The sequence below is a fragment of the Anolis sagrei genome, chromosome 5 (assembly GCF_037176765.1).
Source record: "Anolis sagrei isolate rAnoSag1 chromosome 5, rAnoSag1.mat, whole genome shotgun sequence".
Classification (NCBI taxonomy): domain Eukaryota; kingdom Metazoa; phylum Chordata; class Lepidosauria; order Squamata; family Dactyloidae; genus Anolis; species Anolis sagrei.
The window spans coordinates 46514223-46534765 of record NC_090025.1 but is presented as its reverse complement, the minus strand read 5'-3'; the positions used below and the strand labels follow the sequence as shown (position 1 = coordinate 46534765).

General features: G+C 38.3%; 1 protein-coding gene across 3 annotated transcripts in view; it reads right to left on the bottom strand.

Moving 5' to 3' along the window:
• Nucleotides 1–20543, bottom strand: part of GAB1 (GRB2 associated binding protein 1) — a 118590-nt gene that overhangs the window by 30987 nt on the left and 67060 nt on the right. The window contains exon 1 of one of the 3 annotated variants that reach the window (XM_067468685.1): nucleotides 2086–2106. The exons of the other annotated variants lie outside the window; for them this stretch is intronic. The gene's annotated coding sequence lies outside the window, so the exon portion shown is untranslated. Of the gene's footprint in view, nucleotides 1–2085; nucleotides 2107–20543 lie in introns of those variants that run through there. 3 annotated transcript variants of the gene reach the window in all.

Genomic DNA, 20543 nt, shown 5'->3' with positions numbered 1-20543 from the left:
CTGCAAGTTAAGGGATTTGATCTGAGATGGTGCCTGCAAGATTACCAAATTGTAAGGCTACACATAGCATTTAGCTCTGTAATACCTTCACTGTAAGAAGATTTCTAGGTTGTTGCTGTCTATATTTGTTCTCAGATAAATAAGCAAATATCTTAAATCCTAAAAGCTGTGTTGACTTCTAGATCCATTATAGTATTTATTTATTATTTAGGACATTTATACCCCATCCTATCTCGACCTTTGCAGAGGGACTCAGGGCGGCTAACAACAAAAGCATAAATATACAGCAACATGGAGGGCATCTACACTGTAGAATTAATGTACCTCCCTCTAACTGCCATTCTACAATAGCACAATGGAGGTCATAATTTGGTGAGACACCAGCACTAGGGCAGAGAAGGCTAAAGACTTTGTAAAACTACAATTCCCTTGATTTCATAGTATTGAGCTATGGCAATTACAGTGCTGCCAAACAGCATGGATTCTACAGTGTAGATGCATCCATGGTAATGCAAAAAACATCCTTGCTGCAAATTATCAGATCAAATATCCACAGCAGATAGAAGTACAGAATCCCTATAGCAGGTATTTGTCCTCTACGAGCTGGAGGAGGAAGAGACAAAGCTAGAACAGTCTTCCCCGTTCTTCACACTGACTTGAATCACACAGGTAAACTAGAACACACAACCAGAGCTTAAAATTGCAATGTAGATATTAGCTGTTCCCTTTCTGTCTATTGACTAGCTCAGGCTGGATCTACACTACCCCGTATCCCAGGATCTGATCCCAGATTATCTGCTTTGAACTGGATTGTATTACGCTGCCAGATAATCTGGGATCAGATCCTGGGATATAGGCCAGTGTAGATCCAGCCTCGTAAAGTCTTAACATGTTCTCTCAACCTCTCCTTTTCATGCATGCACACGAGTGTGATGTTCTGAATTCTGCATAGTCAACCACAGAATACAGTTTTAAGCCACTTTTCCTGCTTCTTCCTTATCTGTCCTATATTCGTTTTTAAAAGATGATTCACCCATACTCTCCTTTTCTTGCTCATCTGAAAACTGATTTGATATCATGCTTCTCCCACCATCAACTCACCACTTCTACTGTTCATTTGACAAGCTTCATCAAACTTCAGTTCAGAAGCCAGAAGATATTCATTTTATCTAATGGATCTCTTTCTTTCTTTTTTAAAATGAAGCCATGCTTTCTCAGTCCTCATTCAAATGCTTCCATTTATGAGTAGCTCTTGAGTAGAATGGCTCCACAAAGCCTTATCCCCAGTGATGTCAAACTTTTATCTAACCGACAACTATCTGAACACATTCTTTTAAGTTCAACATTCTGCTTTTCCCTCAATAAATTATGCAAGTTTTAACATAATCTGCATTCTTTAGGACACTAGTAAAAGTCTGCCTTTTGGCACATGCAAGAAACACACACCAAACTCTCACTCTTATTTACACAAAATTATACATGCAGAAAAAGCCTTGTTTGCAACAATATAATTAAACAAATATATACCAGGGCCTATTTCTAAAATTTTGTACAGTCCCTAGAAACTTTAAATGCTTTATATAATGATGACGACAATGCACTGAACATTAAACATACGTCTTCATGATTACCTTACTGGTGGCTACCTTAAGGAATGACCAATGGACTAGTCTTCTTTCAATTAATCAGTAGTGGTAGATGCAGTCTCTCTTTCACAAAAATCCACCACTCAAATTACATTTAAAATATTTATGCAAATAAATACTATCTCAGCAATACAGGTTTAAAAACATCAAGACTACTGCAATTTTTGAAGTAGCAATGTTCCCTGTTGAATAGTGTTCAACTGTTCAGTGCCACATAAAGTCATTGCTTAACATCTGAGAAATAGGTATTAGAAAAAGATTAAGTTCACATTACAAATTGTATTGTTTACTTAGAAAAGAGACATCACTCTTTTAAAATGCATTAGAAGGTATTCTCATTAGTTAAAGCCACTTCAATAAATTATCTTAATTAAAACAGATTAAAGATAGAAATGGTAGAAATTTGTGTGCAGAATTTGAAAAAGAGTAATAATAGTACCTCATTTTTGTTTTCAGCACAGCCACAAATTCCTGAACTTTTCAGTAGTTGTGTCTACCCCAAAATAAGCACAGTGTTAGTCTTCCTGTCAGCTTTCCATCTCGCTATACACCACCCTATTCTAATAACCTTTGACCAACAGGAAGCAGACACAATAGACTGAAAATAACAGCAATTGTATGAATTCAAAATGATTTAATGTAAAGGAGAGACATATTTATTGCAGTGTTGAACAAAATGACTTCAAATTGTATCCACACACTCATTCTACATTCACACTGTACAAAATAAAACCACAAGTACACATGTGTAATTACAAAAGGTATTAATAAATGTATTATGGCAGGCTATAGTCACAAAGGCCCAGTCAATCTTAAATCTATTAGTCATTAAGATGCCATGGAATTCTTTGTGTTTCTGCTACAATATATTGCCATAGCTACTATTTTGGAAATCATTTCATGTAGTATCTTGTTTTATCAAACCAAACACCATGCTCTTCTTTTGTGAACTTCTGACTTTGTATGAATCTTCTACAATCATTACTGCTTTTAATATTGCGCAGTTTTAATTCTTTGCAACTAATTGATATTATTGAAATAAATTGTTTGGATGGATGTGGGGATGTGGTCCAGTACAGATCATTCTGAGCAAATATCTAGTGAATGAAAAGAAAACTAGGGAAAAGATGCAAACCAATTTGAATTCCTGTGATAAAAACATCACAAGTAGAATAAGCAAATGTGGTCCAAGTCCATTGTGAGTGGGGGTCACAAGTGCTCTGACTTGATGTAGTTCACCCTACATCAACTTCCCTCGTGTATAGTCAATCCCCCAAACTTCTCCAATATGTTTAGCTGCTAATTAGTTCTGCTCTGTTTGTTGTGCAGTGTTGAAAAGAGCAGGAAAGCAGTGGGTGTGGTCATGCAAATTCCACACTAATGGAGAGAATAAGAAACACTGGGATGTCTCTGTAGTGGAGGAAACATGCAAAATCTAGGATGAAATTGTCCCCGAATGAAAGCATTGTGATGGGCAGTATAGGGAGGTCATTGGCTATGTGTTCATGGTGCTCGCTATAACCTGAAATGTCATTGGAAGAAGGACTTTTGGTGGCTTCTCAGCATTGTGGGTTAAAGTTTTCTGTGGAAGTGGCAGCCTATCTGTGGAAGTGGGCACCCCAGCCACACACATACAGATGTATTTCACTTTTTATGGATACAGATATAAATAGCATTGTGGAAAAAATCTACATCAGAAAGAATTGCCAAAAAAAATCTCAAACAGAAAAGGATCAGAAATGGAAAAAGTTTAAGAAGCTCTGACCTAGAGGACCTCCGGAAAAGGGTAACAGGTTGATGAGAACAAGTAAAAATACAATTCTGTGAGGAACATTTGAAAAAGTTGCTTGTGTGTAGTCTAGATATTGTAGAGTTTTAGAGATACCAAACCAAGCCTCCCTGGAAACCAAGATGACTAACCTGAGACTGTCATATTTTGAGCATATTATGAGACACCATGACTTACTAGAAGAGACAATAGTGCTCGGTAAGGTGGAAGGCAATAGGAAAGGAAAAAGATCTTATTACTAGTTGAAAGAATAAACCAAGGAAACCATGGCCCTGAGTCTGAAAGTGCTGATTATTGGGTGATTTGGAAATCTCTCAATCATAGGATCATTATAAGTCGAAGTTAACTTGACAGCAGCTAACAACAACAAGAGAAGTAAAAATGTGTGTGTGTGTGTGTGTGTGTGTGTGTGTGTGTCTGTAGAGGGGGATATCAAGAAAACTTCTGAGAAATAAAATATTTTTTCTGAAGTCTTTCAAAAACTTGCTTTAAAGGCGGTGAATACACCATCAATTACATCTCCCAACATTTATTTCTACAATCTGTAAGAGTCATGTAAGGCTACCTACAGTAACAGGGTGTTCCAATTTCTCTCTTGGTTGTCTTTTGTCAGTTGCTTTTATAGCAATAATTGCTTTATGTCTTCATATAACTATGAAGAACAGAAAGGAGACAAAATAATATTCTTCAATTTAGTATTGTTGGCAGTTCCTTCTATTATTGTTTTGTTGTCTTTTCATACACTGGCAAAACCAAAGAGGTTGCTGGTCCTTACAAATTTATTTGTAACAAAAAATAAATATTTTAGCCAAATGTTTAAATAAGCTGTACCAAACAGGATAATTTTACACCAAACCAAACTATGCATCATACATTTTATGTTCTAAAATTACAAAGTGACTTTCAGTCTACAAAAGATGATCACACATTTCTTACAATTTTTCACATTATTTAAAAAAGAACACATGGCTTTCAAATTTCTGGAACTTGTACATTTTAAGATTAGATAAGAAAAGATTAAAGGGAGCCGTGTTAGCTATAATCAAATGTCTGAAATACTGTGGGGTTTCGTTGTTTATTGTAGCTCCAAGGGACAAGACCAGAACCAGTGGGCGGCAAATGTAGTGAGGCATATCCAAGTTCTCTTCCAACTTTATGATTCTCAGTATAACCACATAAAGAATTTGCAGAATTGTGCAATGATTTCTCTTTGTGTATCTACTCTCTATCTAATTTCCTCAGCTCTGTGTCTTTTCTTTCAGTATACCTTTCATTTGTTTTCATTTTTCTACTCTTTTGTGTCTTTTCTTCCAGTCTACATTTCATTTTTTTGTGTGCTCTAAGAGCATCTAGTTCTGTGAGCTAAGTTACACTGGTGACATTCAGGACACACTTTTCATTTCCCTCATCCTGAGAGTTTGGGGGCTGCTGTTATAACACCAAGGAATAACAGAAAAAGGATATCCTGTTTAAATCTCTCCCTACAACCAGGCCTTCACAGATACCAAAAGCGTCAGCACTTCAGAGATCTCTTTCCATAACAGATATTGGGTAGTAACTGATTAATCTTAAGATGTAAGCAAGGTTTCCACTTTAGATGGGAGCTTGTAAAACAGAGTTTTTAATTAGCACTGTATTGTCAAATTTGGGAAGGGAGATCAGGAAATAATGGTTACAAAAGAAAGAAAATACAAGAGCATATTCTTCAAATTGTTTCTGTGAAGGAGCCTCCATGCATAGAAGGTCAGTTTAAGGTACTGGTATTAACATTTAAAGCCCTAAATGGCTTGGGACCTTGATGATGAGTATTTATTGGAGGGGGACTTCTCTGCATCCCACGAGTAGGAGCAATGCATTGCAAGAGATTGGAGAAAGCATCTTCTCTGGTCTGGCACCATAATTATGGATTAACCTTCAGAAAGGCCCACTTGGGACCAACACTTGTATCATTCTGGTGCCAATTTATTTTTCTACCATATGTGTGATTGCTGATATAATTTTAAATTAACTGGCTTTAAATTTTCTAAATTGAAGGGATAAAATATTTAATATGTATACTTTAATCTCTTGAAATTATTTTATTTTTCTAAATTATTTTAATTGAACGCACCCCTGAGATCCTAAGATATAAAGATCTTAACAAACTAATGACACCTGAGAAGGTCAAGAGCTTGAACATTGTTTTCATCCTAAATATCTCGGTGTCACCTTAGATCGAACACTAGCATATAGGAAACACTGCTTGAACACCAAGCGCAAAGTAGCAGAATGTAATAACATCCTGCGAAAACTTACTGACAGCGCATGGGGTGAAGACCCAAAATTAATAAGAACATCAGCCTTAGCCTTGTCTTACTCAACTGCCCAATATGCCTGCCCTGTTTGGCATAAGTCTGCCCATGCAAAACAGGTGAACATAGCATTGAACGAAACATGCAGAATAATCACAGGATGTCTTAAACCTACACCTGTTGATAAACTCTACAAGCTAGCTGGCATTGCCCCCCCCCCCCCCCCCCGATGTGCGACAGGAAGTTGCTGCTAAATGTGAGAGAAATAAAGTTGAACACTGTGAAAGCCATTTACTACATGGCTACCAGCCTCCTCCCAGTGGACTCAAATCAAGGAAAAGCTTTATGAGAACTACCACTCTTCTTGGCATTCCCCTAGAAACAGTAAGGGTATCCCTCTGGGCAGCTAAACCAGGAGGTCCAATTGGATGGCCCCCACAAGGGTCTTCCTCCAGGGGCAAACCAAGAATGGACAACTTGGAAGTTCCTGAACAGGCTCAGAAGTGGAGTGGGCAGATCAAAAAACAACCTAGCAAAATGGCACTACCTAAATGAATCCCACACCTTGAGTGACTGTGGAGCAGAACAGACAACTCTGCATTTGTATGCTTGTCCACTGTGCTCTGCCTCATGTACAGAGGAGGAATTGTTGAAGGCTACAGACAATGCCATTGCTGTTGCCTGTTTTTGGTCAAAAGATATTTAGCCGCCTGTGCACCTTCTATTTTTAATCACTTTAATACTATTTTATGCAATGTTTTTGATCCGAAATAAATAAAACAAACTAATAAGATGAAATGAGGCCACATCACTGTCATGAACTTGTGGAATTCCTTGCCGCCCTATTTGAGAGCCATGCGTGACTTAAGGCCTTTTACTCTCGCACTTAAGACCTGGCTTTTTACTAGAGCATTCGATCTCTGTTAATTTTTAATTTTTGTATGTATTTATTTTATCTTTTATAATTTAGAGCATTCTCGGATGGAGGGCGATTAATAAGTTATTAAATGATGATGATGATGATGATGAACTCCATCTCAGCCCCACATTGCAGAATCCAAACATGGAACTCGGATGAGGGAAAATTTAAATGCATATATTTCATTGTGGCAGCTTGTGGCTCCCACATCAGTCAGGCAGAGAATCCGCTCTGAATTTTATTTTGAAGTATACAGGAAGCTGGAACAGGAACTCCAAGTCCAATTCAATATCTTGGATAGCCCCTCTAACATTTGCAATAAAACCAAGAGTGGATTCATTGTCTCCAGTTGCAGTTAATAGTTTATGAAGGGGACAAAATTATTTTAATCAAGCTAACCATGTTATTTTTTCTGGAATGAACAAAGAAAGAATTAATCCCTCGCTACATCCAAAGACAACAAAAACATCCATCACTTGAGTACCCAGAGGCCTGTCTTTGATTTCTTCCATATCCAAACACAACTTCAGCTCACTGTTGTTTCTCACAATGGAACAGACTTTTATGAAGATTGTGTTTTCCTGACCATGTACATGACTACAATTATTGGAAGCCAACAAAGCAACAAAAAAGCACTTGAATTGAGAAGCTCATCAACAAGGTTATACAAAGAAGAAAGCAATGTAAATGTAATGTGAAATCCAAATGAAACAGTCCCAATTGTGAAATACTGTTTGTTTTGAACTCTATGTTACTATTTATTACTATGATGCCATACAGCCTGAGTGTGCACTCATCAAGTTCAAATGTCATTGATAAGAACCAGTTTTAATGTCCTGACACAAGCAAGCAGTCCTAAAACCCAAGGAGAGCTCTAACGCTGATGGCCACTGATCACTTTCTCAGAACTTTCACTATGGTCTAGTTCAGTGGGTCTCAATCTTGCCAGTGTTATAAACCCTTAATACAGTTCCTCATGTGTGGTGAACCCCAACCAAAAAAAATATATTTTCGTTGCAACTTCATAACTGTAATTTTGCTACTGTTATGAATCGCAATGTAAATATCTGATATGCAGGATGTATTTTCATTCACTGGACCAAATTTTGCACAAATATTCGATACGCCCAAATTTGAATATTGGTGGTGTTGGGGGGGGGGGGGATTGATTTTGTCATTTGGGAGTTGTAGTTGCTGGGATTTATAGTTCACCTACAATCAAAGAGCATTTTGAACTCCACGAATGATGAACTGAACAAACTTGGCACACAGAATTCCCAAGACCAACAAAAAATACTGGAAGAGTTTGGTGGGCATTGACTTTGAGTTTGGGCGTTGTAGTTCATCTACATCCAGAGAGCACCGTGGACTCAAACAATGATGGATCTGGACCAAACTTGGCACGGATGCTGAACAGGCCGAAATGAGAACCTGGTGGAGTTTGGGGAAAATAAACTTTGACATTTGGGAGTTGTAGTTACTGGGATTTATAGTTCACCTACAATCAAAGAGTGTTCTGAATCACACCAACAAGAGAACTGGGCCAAACTTCCCATCCAGAACCCCCATGACCAATGGAAAATACTGTGTTTTCTGATGGTTTTTGGTGACCTCTGTGACACCCTCATGACTCCCCCAGGGTTCCCGACCCCCAGGTTGAGAAACACTGGTCTAATCCTTTTCACTGTTGTCTCTTAGTCTTCTGAAACATCACTCACCCAATTTCAGTTCTTCAACACATTAGGCAGAAACGTATAAAAGCATATTTTTTCATTTGTGTGTGTGTTGTGATTTTTAGACTATAACTCCTGTAAGCGAAAAAGGAATTTTTCCATGTCTGAGCATGGACATATCTTGTTCTGTGACCTAGATATCGTTTTCAGCTGAAAATAAAGAAACCAATTTAATCAATCAGATGTACATATGTTTCAACTCATCTTTTAAGAAGTGATCTAGTAGGTCACTACTCTAGTTAGGACTGCAAATAGAATGTAGGATGTTTGCTTTTATATTTACCGTTGAAACCGGCCCAATGTCATAATTTTATCTAACTTTTATTGCTCTGGGTTTTCTCAGAGGGCCCTTCTGATAAAGCCTACATTATCTGAGTGTGGACTCAGATAACCCAGTTCAAAGCATATATGGTTGGATTTTCTGCCTTGATATTCTGAAATGTAGGGTTGTGTGGCAGGGCCTGGAGACACAATGCTTTGGAACAATATCAAGTGTCCGCATGGCTTGTCAAAGTGCTTCACATGACAAATCCCATATTCATAAACATAACACAGTGTCAAAGCTTGGATTTGGATTCTTTTGCAATCTGGTACATTAATTGTTATTTCAATTCATCTCATGGATTATCTCATCAGTGTTGGGCTCACGCAACTAAATTGCATGGCTTTTTGGATCCTGATCATTATCTCTTTCACTGTCCAGAGGAGTACAGAATTCAATCAGTCAAGAATATTTCTTAACCAAAGACACTTGCACAGATCAAGAAAGCTTAAAATGTGTGTTATAGAAACACATGGCATAAAAAACTAGAGGTCTATTAACTACTGTCAGGCCATTTTTAAATAACTCTTACATTCATTTTGGTTCTAATTCCTGCTTTTATTAATCCAATGAAAAGGAAAGACCGTCATTCATGTTTCATCTCATAATAACATAGATACATTGTAAATTCTACCCTGAAAAGTCTGTAACACTGCAAAATGTTTCCATCAATGTATCTGATGAAAAGAGAGCGCTCTGTAGAACTATGAAATACAAAACAGGTACTTAAACATAAGTTATATGCCACTTAATAAACTTCAAATGTCCCAACTCTTAGAAAGGTTAAAATGGTGTATTCTTGATACTGTTCCAAAACATAAGAAACACAAACTATTTGTGTTTCTCCTGAGGGATTCCTAACAGGTCTTCTCTTTACTTTTCTTTAAACAACTGGTGAAAGCAACACTGTTCTGACAAGCTTAATGTATTTCTCTGGTTTTATTATTGGTTTTACTGCAATGACTATTGCAATTTACTTCCTAGGCAAATAAGGCCTCATGTATGCCTGAAACAGCCTTGACAGGCAAAAGATGTAGGTTTACTGAAGTGTGGGGAAAGTGTTTTGAGTGAAATTCAATAGTTATTTTAATTTTAATAAGATATATTCTCTCTTCCCATCTCTAGATCTAATAAGTATATTAGAACTCTTGAGAAGGACATTAGCTACACAAGGACTGGGTTTTTAAAAACGCCTTTCCTATTAATATATGGAAAGTTAAGCATAACCTATACAGTCTTACTCTGGAATCTCATTGCACTGTGGAGGTGACCCTGTGCTCTTGAAGGCTATGCCAGTAAAGTAATATTCTGGCAGCTTCTACCAAGTTTATAAGGTTTCAAATAGCCTCCAAAGTGTCTGCCATCCTAGCCAAGGATGGACAGACTCATCACCAAAAAATTTGCTACCAGAGGACAAACGGGCTCCAGTCACAATGAACACAACAGTATGAACACATCTGGAATACTGTGTCCAATTCTGGGCATCACAATTGAATGGAGATGTTGGCAAGCTAGAGTGTGTCCAGAGGAGGGCGACTAAAATGATCAAGGGTCTGGAGAACAAGCCCTATGAGGAGCGGCTTAAAGAGCTGGGGGCATGTTTAGCCTGCAGAAGAGAAGGCTGAGAGGAGACATGATGAGGGCTATGTATAAATATGTGAGGAGAAGTCATAGGAAGAAGGGACTAAGCTTGTTTTCTGAAGTCCTGGAGACTAGGAGGCGTAACAATGGCTTCAAACTTCCTGAACATTAGGAAAAACTTCCTGGCTGTGAGAGCTGTTCAGCAGTGGAACTTTCTGCCCCAGAATGTGGTGGAGGGTCCTTCTTTGGAAGCTTTTAAACAGAGGCCAGATGGCCATCTGTCAGAGGTGCTCTGAATGCGATTTCCCTGCTTCTTGCCAGGGGATTGGACAGAATAGCCCACGAGGTCTCTTCCAACTCTATGATTCTATAATTCTATGAAACACTTTGTTGATAGGCCACCACAACATTGAACCTCTGGGCCTTTGAGGTACTGAAGATAGGGAAGTTTATGTTTTGTTTGTTTTGTATATGTTAACATTTATGCATTATAATAATGGAGCTTCCAGTGGTGCAATGGGTTAAAGCCCTGTGTTGGCAGGTCTGCTGAGTGACAGCAGTTCGAATCTGGGGAGGGTGGGTTGAGCTCCCTCTGTCAACTCCAGATCCCCATGTGGGGACATGAGAGAAGCCTCCCATGAGAGAAGCCTCAAACATCTGGGCATCCCCTGGGTAACGTCCTTGCAGACAGCCAATGCTCTCACACCAGAAGTGACTTGCAGTTTCTCAAGTTGCTTTGTGCCTTCAAGCCAATTCCAACTTAGGTTTACCCTATCCTAGTGTTTTCTTGGTAAGATTTGTTCAGAGGGGATATGCCCTTGCCTTCATCTGAGACTGTATTCACACATAAAGATCTAAAATATCTAAGAATTCTTTACAAAATGAACACTGTGCAGCACAGATTTCAACTGAAAACTATGACATATGTTTAGTTTCAACACTTTCCCTCATTCCAAACATTTGCCAATAATGCATATCCCTTAGTCTTAAAGCTGCTCATAACACTGGGATGATGGCCTAAATTCTGCTTTTATGAATTTTGGCAAGAAAACTTCTGTGCTTTCTGCACACTCCTCGTGTTGCCTGCTCTTCTGAAAGAATAAACCAGTGCTGCCAACCTCAGTGAGTTATTCTTTCTCAGCTAATCACAGAGGCGTGGCATCTTTCTCACACCAAAATCACAATGTTTCAGGTTTGGCTGGCCTAAGAAGAGCAGAGATATTTCAGATAGCAACGCACACACATTTTTGAATTTAAATGCTGGATTCCAAGCTACATTCCTGAGCTCTCTATAGCTACAGAAAACCGCTCAGAGGTTAAAATAGATTCTTTGCAGTCCATCCTGGTGAGACAAGTCCTCACTTGCTGCCAACTGCACTACCTCTCAATAGCATAGCTGGCTTGTATGAATTTGTCAGTTGTACTCTCTCCATTAGGATTCTAATGAAGCCTTCTTCGTTAGGCACTGATGCCCTTTGCCTTAAATTGTAGAAATGCTCATAATTATTCAAAAACAAATTGTTGCCATTAGCATTAGGATCACAGGACCATGAAATGATAGCTCAATATCGTGACAACTTACCAACTAAGCTGTTATCTATAGCACTGGCCATTTGCTCTGTTCTAGTTTTCCAGTTCTGCTTTGCATTGATTTCTAGCATATTTGCTCATGCCCACCCCTTCTGTACTCTTTGAACATCTCACCATTTAATTCTTCTTTGATTACTTTGTTCTTCTGATGGGATAATGTAAAATAAACCAGCCCATGCATAGGGGTGCATGATTGAAGTCTCTTCTTTCCACAGCTAGGAAAAGTTACTTTTATTTACAACAAATGCCAGTGGTCCTTCTCACTGGGAGTAGACAGAGTAGAAGAGAGTTAAACCTCTCTCACCTTGCCAATCTCTACTATTTCAAATTATCCCCCTAAAATAAAGGTAAAGGTTTCCCCTGACATTAAGTTTAGTCATGTCCGACTCTGGGGGATGTGCTCATCTCCATTTCTAAGAGCCGACATTGTCCGTAGACGCCTCCAAGGTCATGTGGCTGACATGACTACATGGAGCGCTGTTACCTTCCTGCCAAAACAGTACCTATTGATCTATTCACGTCTGCATGTTTTCTAGCTGCTAGGTTAGCAGAAGCTGGGGCTAACAGCGGAAGCTCATTCAGCAGCTCAGCGGTTTAACCCACAACATAACTGGAGTATTATCCCCCTATCTTTTTTTAAAAAAAAAATGTTTATGTTGCATTCAAAACAGGGCAATTGCAACAAACAGGTTTCACATTCTCAAAGTTTCAAACATCTGACTTATAAACAACTCATAGTTAAGAACAGGGGTAAGACAACAGGAAGTGAGAGAAATCTATGCCCAGGAAGGGAAATGAACGCCTGGAAAAATTATAATGAGAAAAAGGTGTCTCCACTGAAGCTTTCTCGCCGATTCTTGTTTCCACAACAAGCTGATTTTTCAAAATCAAACTATCACAGGGACAAAAAGTGAGGGGCAATCTTCTGAATGGGGGCACAGAAGCAAAACCAGCACCACTAGGTATTAACCCTTCCCTATGCTATTCAAAGTATGCATATCTATCATCTGTCTGTCTGTCTGTCTGTCTGTCTGTCTGTCTATCTATCTATCTATCTATCTGTCTGTCTGTCTGTCTGTATCTATCTATCTATCTGTATGCCTGGAGATACCCTTAAAATATACCTGTTCCAACTTACAAACAAATTCAATTTACGAACAAACCTAGAGAACCTATTTTGTGCATTACTTGGGGACTGCCTGTACATAGCTGCACAGCAACTATATACAAACGACCTAAAGTAAACAAGAGAAGGTATCTTCCTGCATAGGCAAATCTTTATTTCTGATGCCAGGAAAACTGATGACAGCAATGAGGAGCAGGGTGGGGGGAAGAAAGACAAGACAACACAAGAACAAAGAGAAACTCTTTCACCTTTGGAGACAACCATCCCATAGGCTGGGTCTTGGAGTTCATGTACAATTCTAGGCTGTATCTCCAGACAAGCAGAAACTATTAACTATGTTTGTCTTCCATGGTAATGCTGTAACCTGGTTCTTAGAAACAGTATGAGGACCATTTCTACTTGGGATATGTTCCATAACCACCACTGCAGCTAATTTGCAGACCTAATATTTTTACTATATTTGGGACAGAAGCACTGAAGGACCTAGAGAGGTCCACAAACACATCGTAGAAGGAATATCTTTTCCTCTTTTTTTCAAAACGAATGAGTGAAACCATAACTATTAAGTCCATAAATAAAAGGGTTGCACTTTCATGAATAATAATAATAATAATAATAATTATATTCCGCCCTATCTCCCCTGGGGGACTCAGGGTGGAATCCAACAAACAAAAAGGCAAGCATTCAATGCCTCAGAACAACACAAAGGCTCACAAATGTGTGCATAGATTGTACGGCCAAAGTTGTTAAATGGGCTAATGTGATCTAATAAGGCCCGAGTGCATTTATAGTATCCAATGAGAGAAGTATGTTTTGGTGTCCTGTGATTTGCAACCAAGTTGGCTCACTCCTCTGAATGATTTTTTTGACACAGGGTATAATTCTTCTGCTATAGGTTTTGTCTACATACTCCACAACAGTACACAAATGGAGAAAGCTACATTTTAGGGCAAGGGCAAGCAGCTGCAACGTGGATAGAGCCCAATTTCTGCCTCGTTTGTCCAACAGGCTCCACAAGTACAATAACTGAAAGTGAAATGATGCCATTCTCAGCTTTGAGGATGGTGGGAGATTGGGCTAGCAGACAGTAAATCTATCTCAACTATGTTTCTGAGATGGCTCAGGCAGTTTGGGGTGAATACTGGTTGATGTTTCATCCAGGATTCTTTGTTTCAGGAGAGGTGGCCACTAAATGAGGTTTTTCAGCCCCTGGCCACAGATTGCAGATGGTGGTGATGTTTAAATATTTTTAGACTACTTCATGTTTCTGTTACCCGAATACACATTTTGGAGTAAAGCTGCATCACACTTTAGGGTTTAAGCATTTCTTACAATGGCCCTCGGTGGCACAGTGGATTAAAGCGCTGAACTGTTGAACTTGCTGACCGAAAGCTCACAGGTTCGAATCTGGGGAGCGGCATGAGCTCCCGCTGTTAGCCCTAGCTTCTGCCAACCTAGCAGTTTGAAAACATCTGAATGTGAGATAGTTAGTTACCACTCCTGGTGGAAGGTAACGATGCTCCATGGAGTCATGCTGGCCATATGACCTTGGAGGTGTCTACGGACAGCGCTAGCTCTTCGGCTTAGTAATGGAGATGAGCACCAACCCCCAGAGTCGGACATGACTGGACTTAATTTCAGGGGAAAACCTTTACCTTCACTTTAGGGGGATAATTTACAATGGCCTTATACCTCAGGATCACTGTTTTTCCTGTATAAAATGGAGAAAACAGCTTATCCCAGTTGTTCCTGTGAGGCTTTGATGTGGTTAGGCACACCTTACTTGAGTAAGCCATATATAGGTTTGCTTTTGCTTGTATCATAACTGAATCGACTCGGTGTAGCAAGTTGTGCTGCCCAGTCATATTGTGAAATATGGCTTTGTAGCAGAGGGATTTGTAGGTATATAGAATACAGATATATGCCCCAGTTTTACAAATTGCAATAAATAGGCCTTTTAAGGTAAGGATAAAGGTTTTCCCCTGACATTAAGTCCAGTCGTGTCTGACTCTGGGGGTTGGTGCTCATCTCCATTTCTAAGCCAAAGAGCCGGTGTTGTCCGTAGCACATCCAAGGTCATATGGCCAGCATGACTGCATGGAGTGCCATTACCTTCCCGCCAGAGCGGTACCTATTGATCTATTCACATTTGCATGTTTTCAAACTGCTAGGTTAGCAGAAGCTGGCACTAACAGCAGGAGTTCACCCTACTCCTCGGATTCAAACCGCCAACCTTTCGATCAGGAAGTTCGGCAGCTCAGCGGGTTAACCCACTGTACCACCGCGGGCTCCAAAAATAGGCCTTTTAGTAATTAGCAATCTTACACATCAATCAGAAACATACTGCGTGAAGGATGATGAACATGACACATCTTCTTTTTGCTGCTAAGTTTCTTCAAAGACCCTGTTCATTATAATGAAGCATACAAAAATCACCTTCAGTAAAGCAAACTAATGTAATCTTAGTGTTGCCTCCTTATTGCAAAGCACTTTAAAAAATATTCTAATCTCAGTTTCATTATCTATGAGATGAGGTAATTGTTGTGCCTATGTGTAAGGTTTCACAATGCAGCCTGAACGGCAACCCATGACAAAAGATTCCCAGCACTGTGCTAATCAGCTTATCCACCAAACAGCGCTCTGTAACATCTAAGAGCAAGAAGAATCGAGGTAATTGATTACATGCCATTTCTAAACCAGCCCAGTTCACAAATTCCACTAAGCTCTAATAGAAAAATATGGCTAGACATTGGAAGAAAGATACATCATCATTATATTAATTTAAGGTTATAGTATTTACATGTCTCTCTTCATTATTTAGTATCCAAATTAACTTATTAGATAATACTCATGTATAAATCAACTCCCTGTGTAAGTCGGAGGCAAGTTTTGGGGCCAAAATTATGGTTTTTTTAAATATGACCAGTGGTTAAATTGAGAGTTATTCCACAGAGAGGGAAAAGCATTCATACTGCCAAAGGAGATCATACTGACTCGTGGATAAATTAATCTGTTTGGATTAATAGTTTTAACTAACATTTCTAGACCTATTCATAAGTATGTAGGTGATATATAACTTATTTTTTTATTATTTACGATATTTCTAGCCCACTTTTCTCAAGCCCGAAGGCAGCCTACAAATTGGCAGCCATTCAATGCCATAGCAATCCACAACATACAATTAAAACATTAAATAACAACATTATAAAATCAATACAAAAACAATTAACTTACATAATATAACTTATTACAGTGATTTTCAAGTTAGGGAACACTCAATTGTGGAGTGCCAATGTACAGACTTCTCCACTGGATTATTTCAGCTATATCCCAATATTTTGAACTCTCGTACAGTATATATAACTGCCTGAATGCCTTCAAGCCAACTAAACTCTCATCAGAGGTGATTTTGACATCAATCCCAAACGCTTAAAAATATACAGCATTGGGAAATCATTTTCCTTTACCCAAGTCCCTACTATGGGTAAACGAGGTGCTTTATTTTCCTGCTGTTCCAAGGCATTTTTCTGAAGCAATACATTTTAACTAAGTATTTTTAGATTTCCTGCTGTCAAACATCCTCTGCACATTGCTCAAGACAGGCTAGAAACAAACTGATTTAGTCTTGTAATGGTACGTCCCGCTTACTTTGTTTGTTAGACGCTCAAATTTAAAATGTGAAGATAGAGCCAGTGTATTTTTCTTTGCCAGTGAACAAAGATCTGTGTGTTTGTGTCTATGAGAGAGAAACCAATCTATTGCCAAGCACACATATGCAGAATGAGCTGACCTCAAGTCTACCCATGCTCAGATGTTGGAAAAATTAGTATTTGCACTATGTACTTGCTGGGAGTTTTAGTCCAAGAAGGTAACGTTCTCAAACTCTGCCTCGCTCCATCATTTTGCCAGAGCACTACATAATTTTGCAGTGTCTATTTCTGGCAGTTGCTTCTAGTCACAGTCCCCAAGGAAAGAGAGCCTAGACACAGACAGCTAAGTGGGTAATTCCAAGTATAGCACAAATACAAAGGAAGACGTTGTCATGTAGGCAAACTGATGTAGGTCAAAGAGGTCAAGGATCCATATGGTTTATTTCTGCATTCATCATAGTCTGAAAGACAGTATGGTAAGGATCTATTAGGATCTGCCATTTCACACCATGACAGTTTTCATGCCTATGCCACATCCATAGATTATCTAGTGACAGAGAGTGGCAACTTGACACGGCATGAGAATTCTCCTGGCTCTTCTCACTTTACCAGCATATCATTCTCTCAGCTCTGAGTTAATCAAAAGACTGAAAGCAACAGATTTGAATTTTGTGGCAACAACAAATTAAGGAGTGCATTCGCCATGTCTCTTGAGTTACAGCCACAAAACTCTCACAGCCACAGAGCCCTTCAAGTTTAGCATTTCTTGTTGCAAAATTTATATATTTTTAAAGTTATAATGTCCCTGTTATAATCTGCTCTATCCTTATATTACAACACGATCTATGCACTTTTCTGATTAGCCTTTTTTCCTAACCTGTTTGCATTCCAGCCCACCTCCCACAATGAGACTTGAAGTATGTCCTTGGTTGTTGCTTATGATGGTTGTTTTATTGTTTTATTATTGGTATAATGTTGTTTTTATATTGTTTTATATTACTGCTATATTTTATATGCTATGTTTTAACTCTGTTACTGGGCTTGGCCCCATGTAAACTGCCCTGTGTCCCTTCAGGAAGATGGACGCGGGGTCTAAAAATAAAGTTGCTATTATTATTATTATTATTATTATTATTATTATTATTATTATTATTGGAAGGAAAGAAGGAAAATACAAGTTCTAATGTTCTATACTTTTTGTAAACAGTGCATATGTTCAAAATGACAAACTCAAAAAAATTCCTTGCATTTTCCAAGCAGACAAATAACTACATTTGTAAAGAAGTCCACTAAAGCTTATGTTCTTAGAACATAAAAAGGAAGAAATGTTACAAAAGGGAAGGCTATCTTTTAAAAAATGCTGAAAAACTATTTTTTTCAATTCATTGAACAACAAAAATCATAACTATCACATGCACAAGGACAATGAAGTCCCATTAATTTCAGAGGACCCTCTTTCAACGTTAGCTGTGTTTTGACTCACTAGTTTAATCGTTGCCAAATCATTAGCTATAATCATAACCATTCAAGGCAGATGGTTACCGGTTTTTCTCTGAAGCTTATGCAGCTGTCATAATAAACAAAGATTTGTGTAAGTGGTGTGCCCTGTGTTTAAATGAGGTAATATCCTGCAAAGTAATTTTAACGCTTTATCACATGGATTTCTGCCATATTAGCCTAACATGACAGGAATATCCCTAAAAATGCAAACACACCGACATTTACAAGGCCTCATCACTTGCAAACTGATGGCACTTGCTTCATTTTTCATCGGTCTCCAGTAACCTCAAGACACAAACACCTGCTTCCCGTTTCATCATAATCCTAAACGTTAGGTTAACCTGGAAGAAATGTTTTACACAGGCTAGCTTTACTGCTCAATAAGGGTTTGAATGTGGGTTTCCTGGGTCTACACTTTGATACCGCTTTAACTGCCATGTCACAATGGCCATGTCACAATACTGGCTGTTAAGAACTATGGGAGTTGAAGTCCAAAACATCTGGAGGGCCAAAGTTTGCCCATGCCTGCTATAGAATCCTGGGAGTTGTAGTACCATATTACAACTCCCAGGATTCCTTAACATTCAGCCATGGCACTTAAGTGGTGTCAAACTACATTAATTCTACAGTCAATGTGCCCTTAGATTGAGGAAACCCATTTTTCTTCCAGTTTAACTCTAGCTAAAACTAATTACCATATCACACTTACTCTCATCAATAATCATAACAACAGGTAAACTCAATGAAAACCAATAAAGCCCTGAATGTTCCCTAAGATGTTTATCTACTATGTCCCTCTACCTATAACCTATATTCTATAATGAGACCTAATGCTGTCTCAAGATAATATCACACTCAAATTGGAATGGATGGCCCATGAGGTCTCTTCCATCTCTACAATTCTATGTACTACACAAGCAAAATCACTCCATTTCTATATTTATGCCATTCACAAGTCACTCCATAATTTAAATTCTCAGGACAGCATACATTAAAAAGTGAGTGCAATAAACACAGTAATAAAGCCAGTATATATTGGAAAGTAGTGTCATTTTTAATATAATGTAATATAACGTTATATATTCAGAACAGTATATTGACAAGGTCATCTACTCATCTGTAAGTACAATTCTAATGTTTATTAAGAAATCAAGTGCAAAACCACTAAAACAATTTCTAAAAGTTGGGGTGAAAACTAAGAGGATTAAGACATGAATCCCGTAATTGTAATTTTCATTGATATGAAAATAAATTAAAGCATTTTAATTTATTCACACTTCAAAAAGTTGTTTTGTTTCTTATGCCTTACATTATTATTTTTCCTTTTAAATTACAACAAACCAAGTGCTCTGGGATGGACGGACGGACGGACGGGTTAAAGCTGAAATTACAATGCCCCATTTCTTCAAGGCATTACTGCCTAAACACGCTTAGCTAGATACAATGGGGTTTATACACCATGCTAGGACTGAACTCCAAGCTTGTGTTTTGTTACAAGGCTTATACATCTGATGGTTGCATAACATAAACTACTTTTTTGCACAATAATACAGGTAATATATATTCATAAAATCTGTCTTTCCATTCATCTATTTTTGTCTTGCTTGCATCATTGCAACTTCACATATAATCATGTTTGTTTTGAAACCTACTCATCAAAACACAAATATATGAATCTGGTTGCAGCTATACAGCTTTATTTGTACTTATAATTACACCATAGCAAAGCATATTTGGCTGCCTCTGCTTTGTCTTACAATTTTTTAAGCATTAAAGCAACTAATTCTGTGTACTGTCTGCTAAATTGTAATATTTTACTTAACTTTACTGACAAGGCTGTTGAGCAAGACTTTTCCTCCATGCAACTGATATTACTTAATGGAGGCAGACCTCTAGTAGCTAACAAAACAGCGTCACTTTGTCTAACTAGACAGAAAGCAAAATTATTCTGGCAAGATGAAAAAAGGGTGGAGAAAAAGCAGGAAAATAGAAGAGTATCAAGCATTAAGGCTTGGTTTGGACATACTATAGAAAGTGAGGCAGAAGGAGAAAAAGCATACCCTTCATCCAAGCTGAGTCTCTTCTTATCTCTGTTTCACATCATCACACTGTTCATTAAAGTGATCTCCACAGAAGCTATACACAGAGCACAAAGTGGCCCAAAGCCAAGTCAGTGATTTCAACCACTGCATATTATTAAAGTAACAGAAGCCACACACAAGGGACAGAGACAGAAAATGGAGGGGATGAGATAGAGTCTTAGAGCCTCTGTCTGCATTTTGAAGAGAGAAGAATCATGCTGCTACTATTTCTGCATAAGAAAATACAGAAAACATCGAAAGATTTTTGATAATTTACAAAAATGCTTGTTATTCTCCATGGAGGGGGTGGGATAT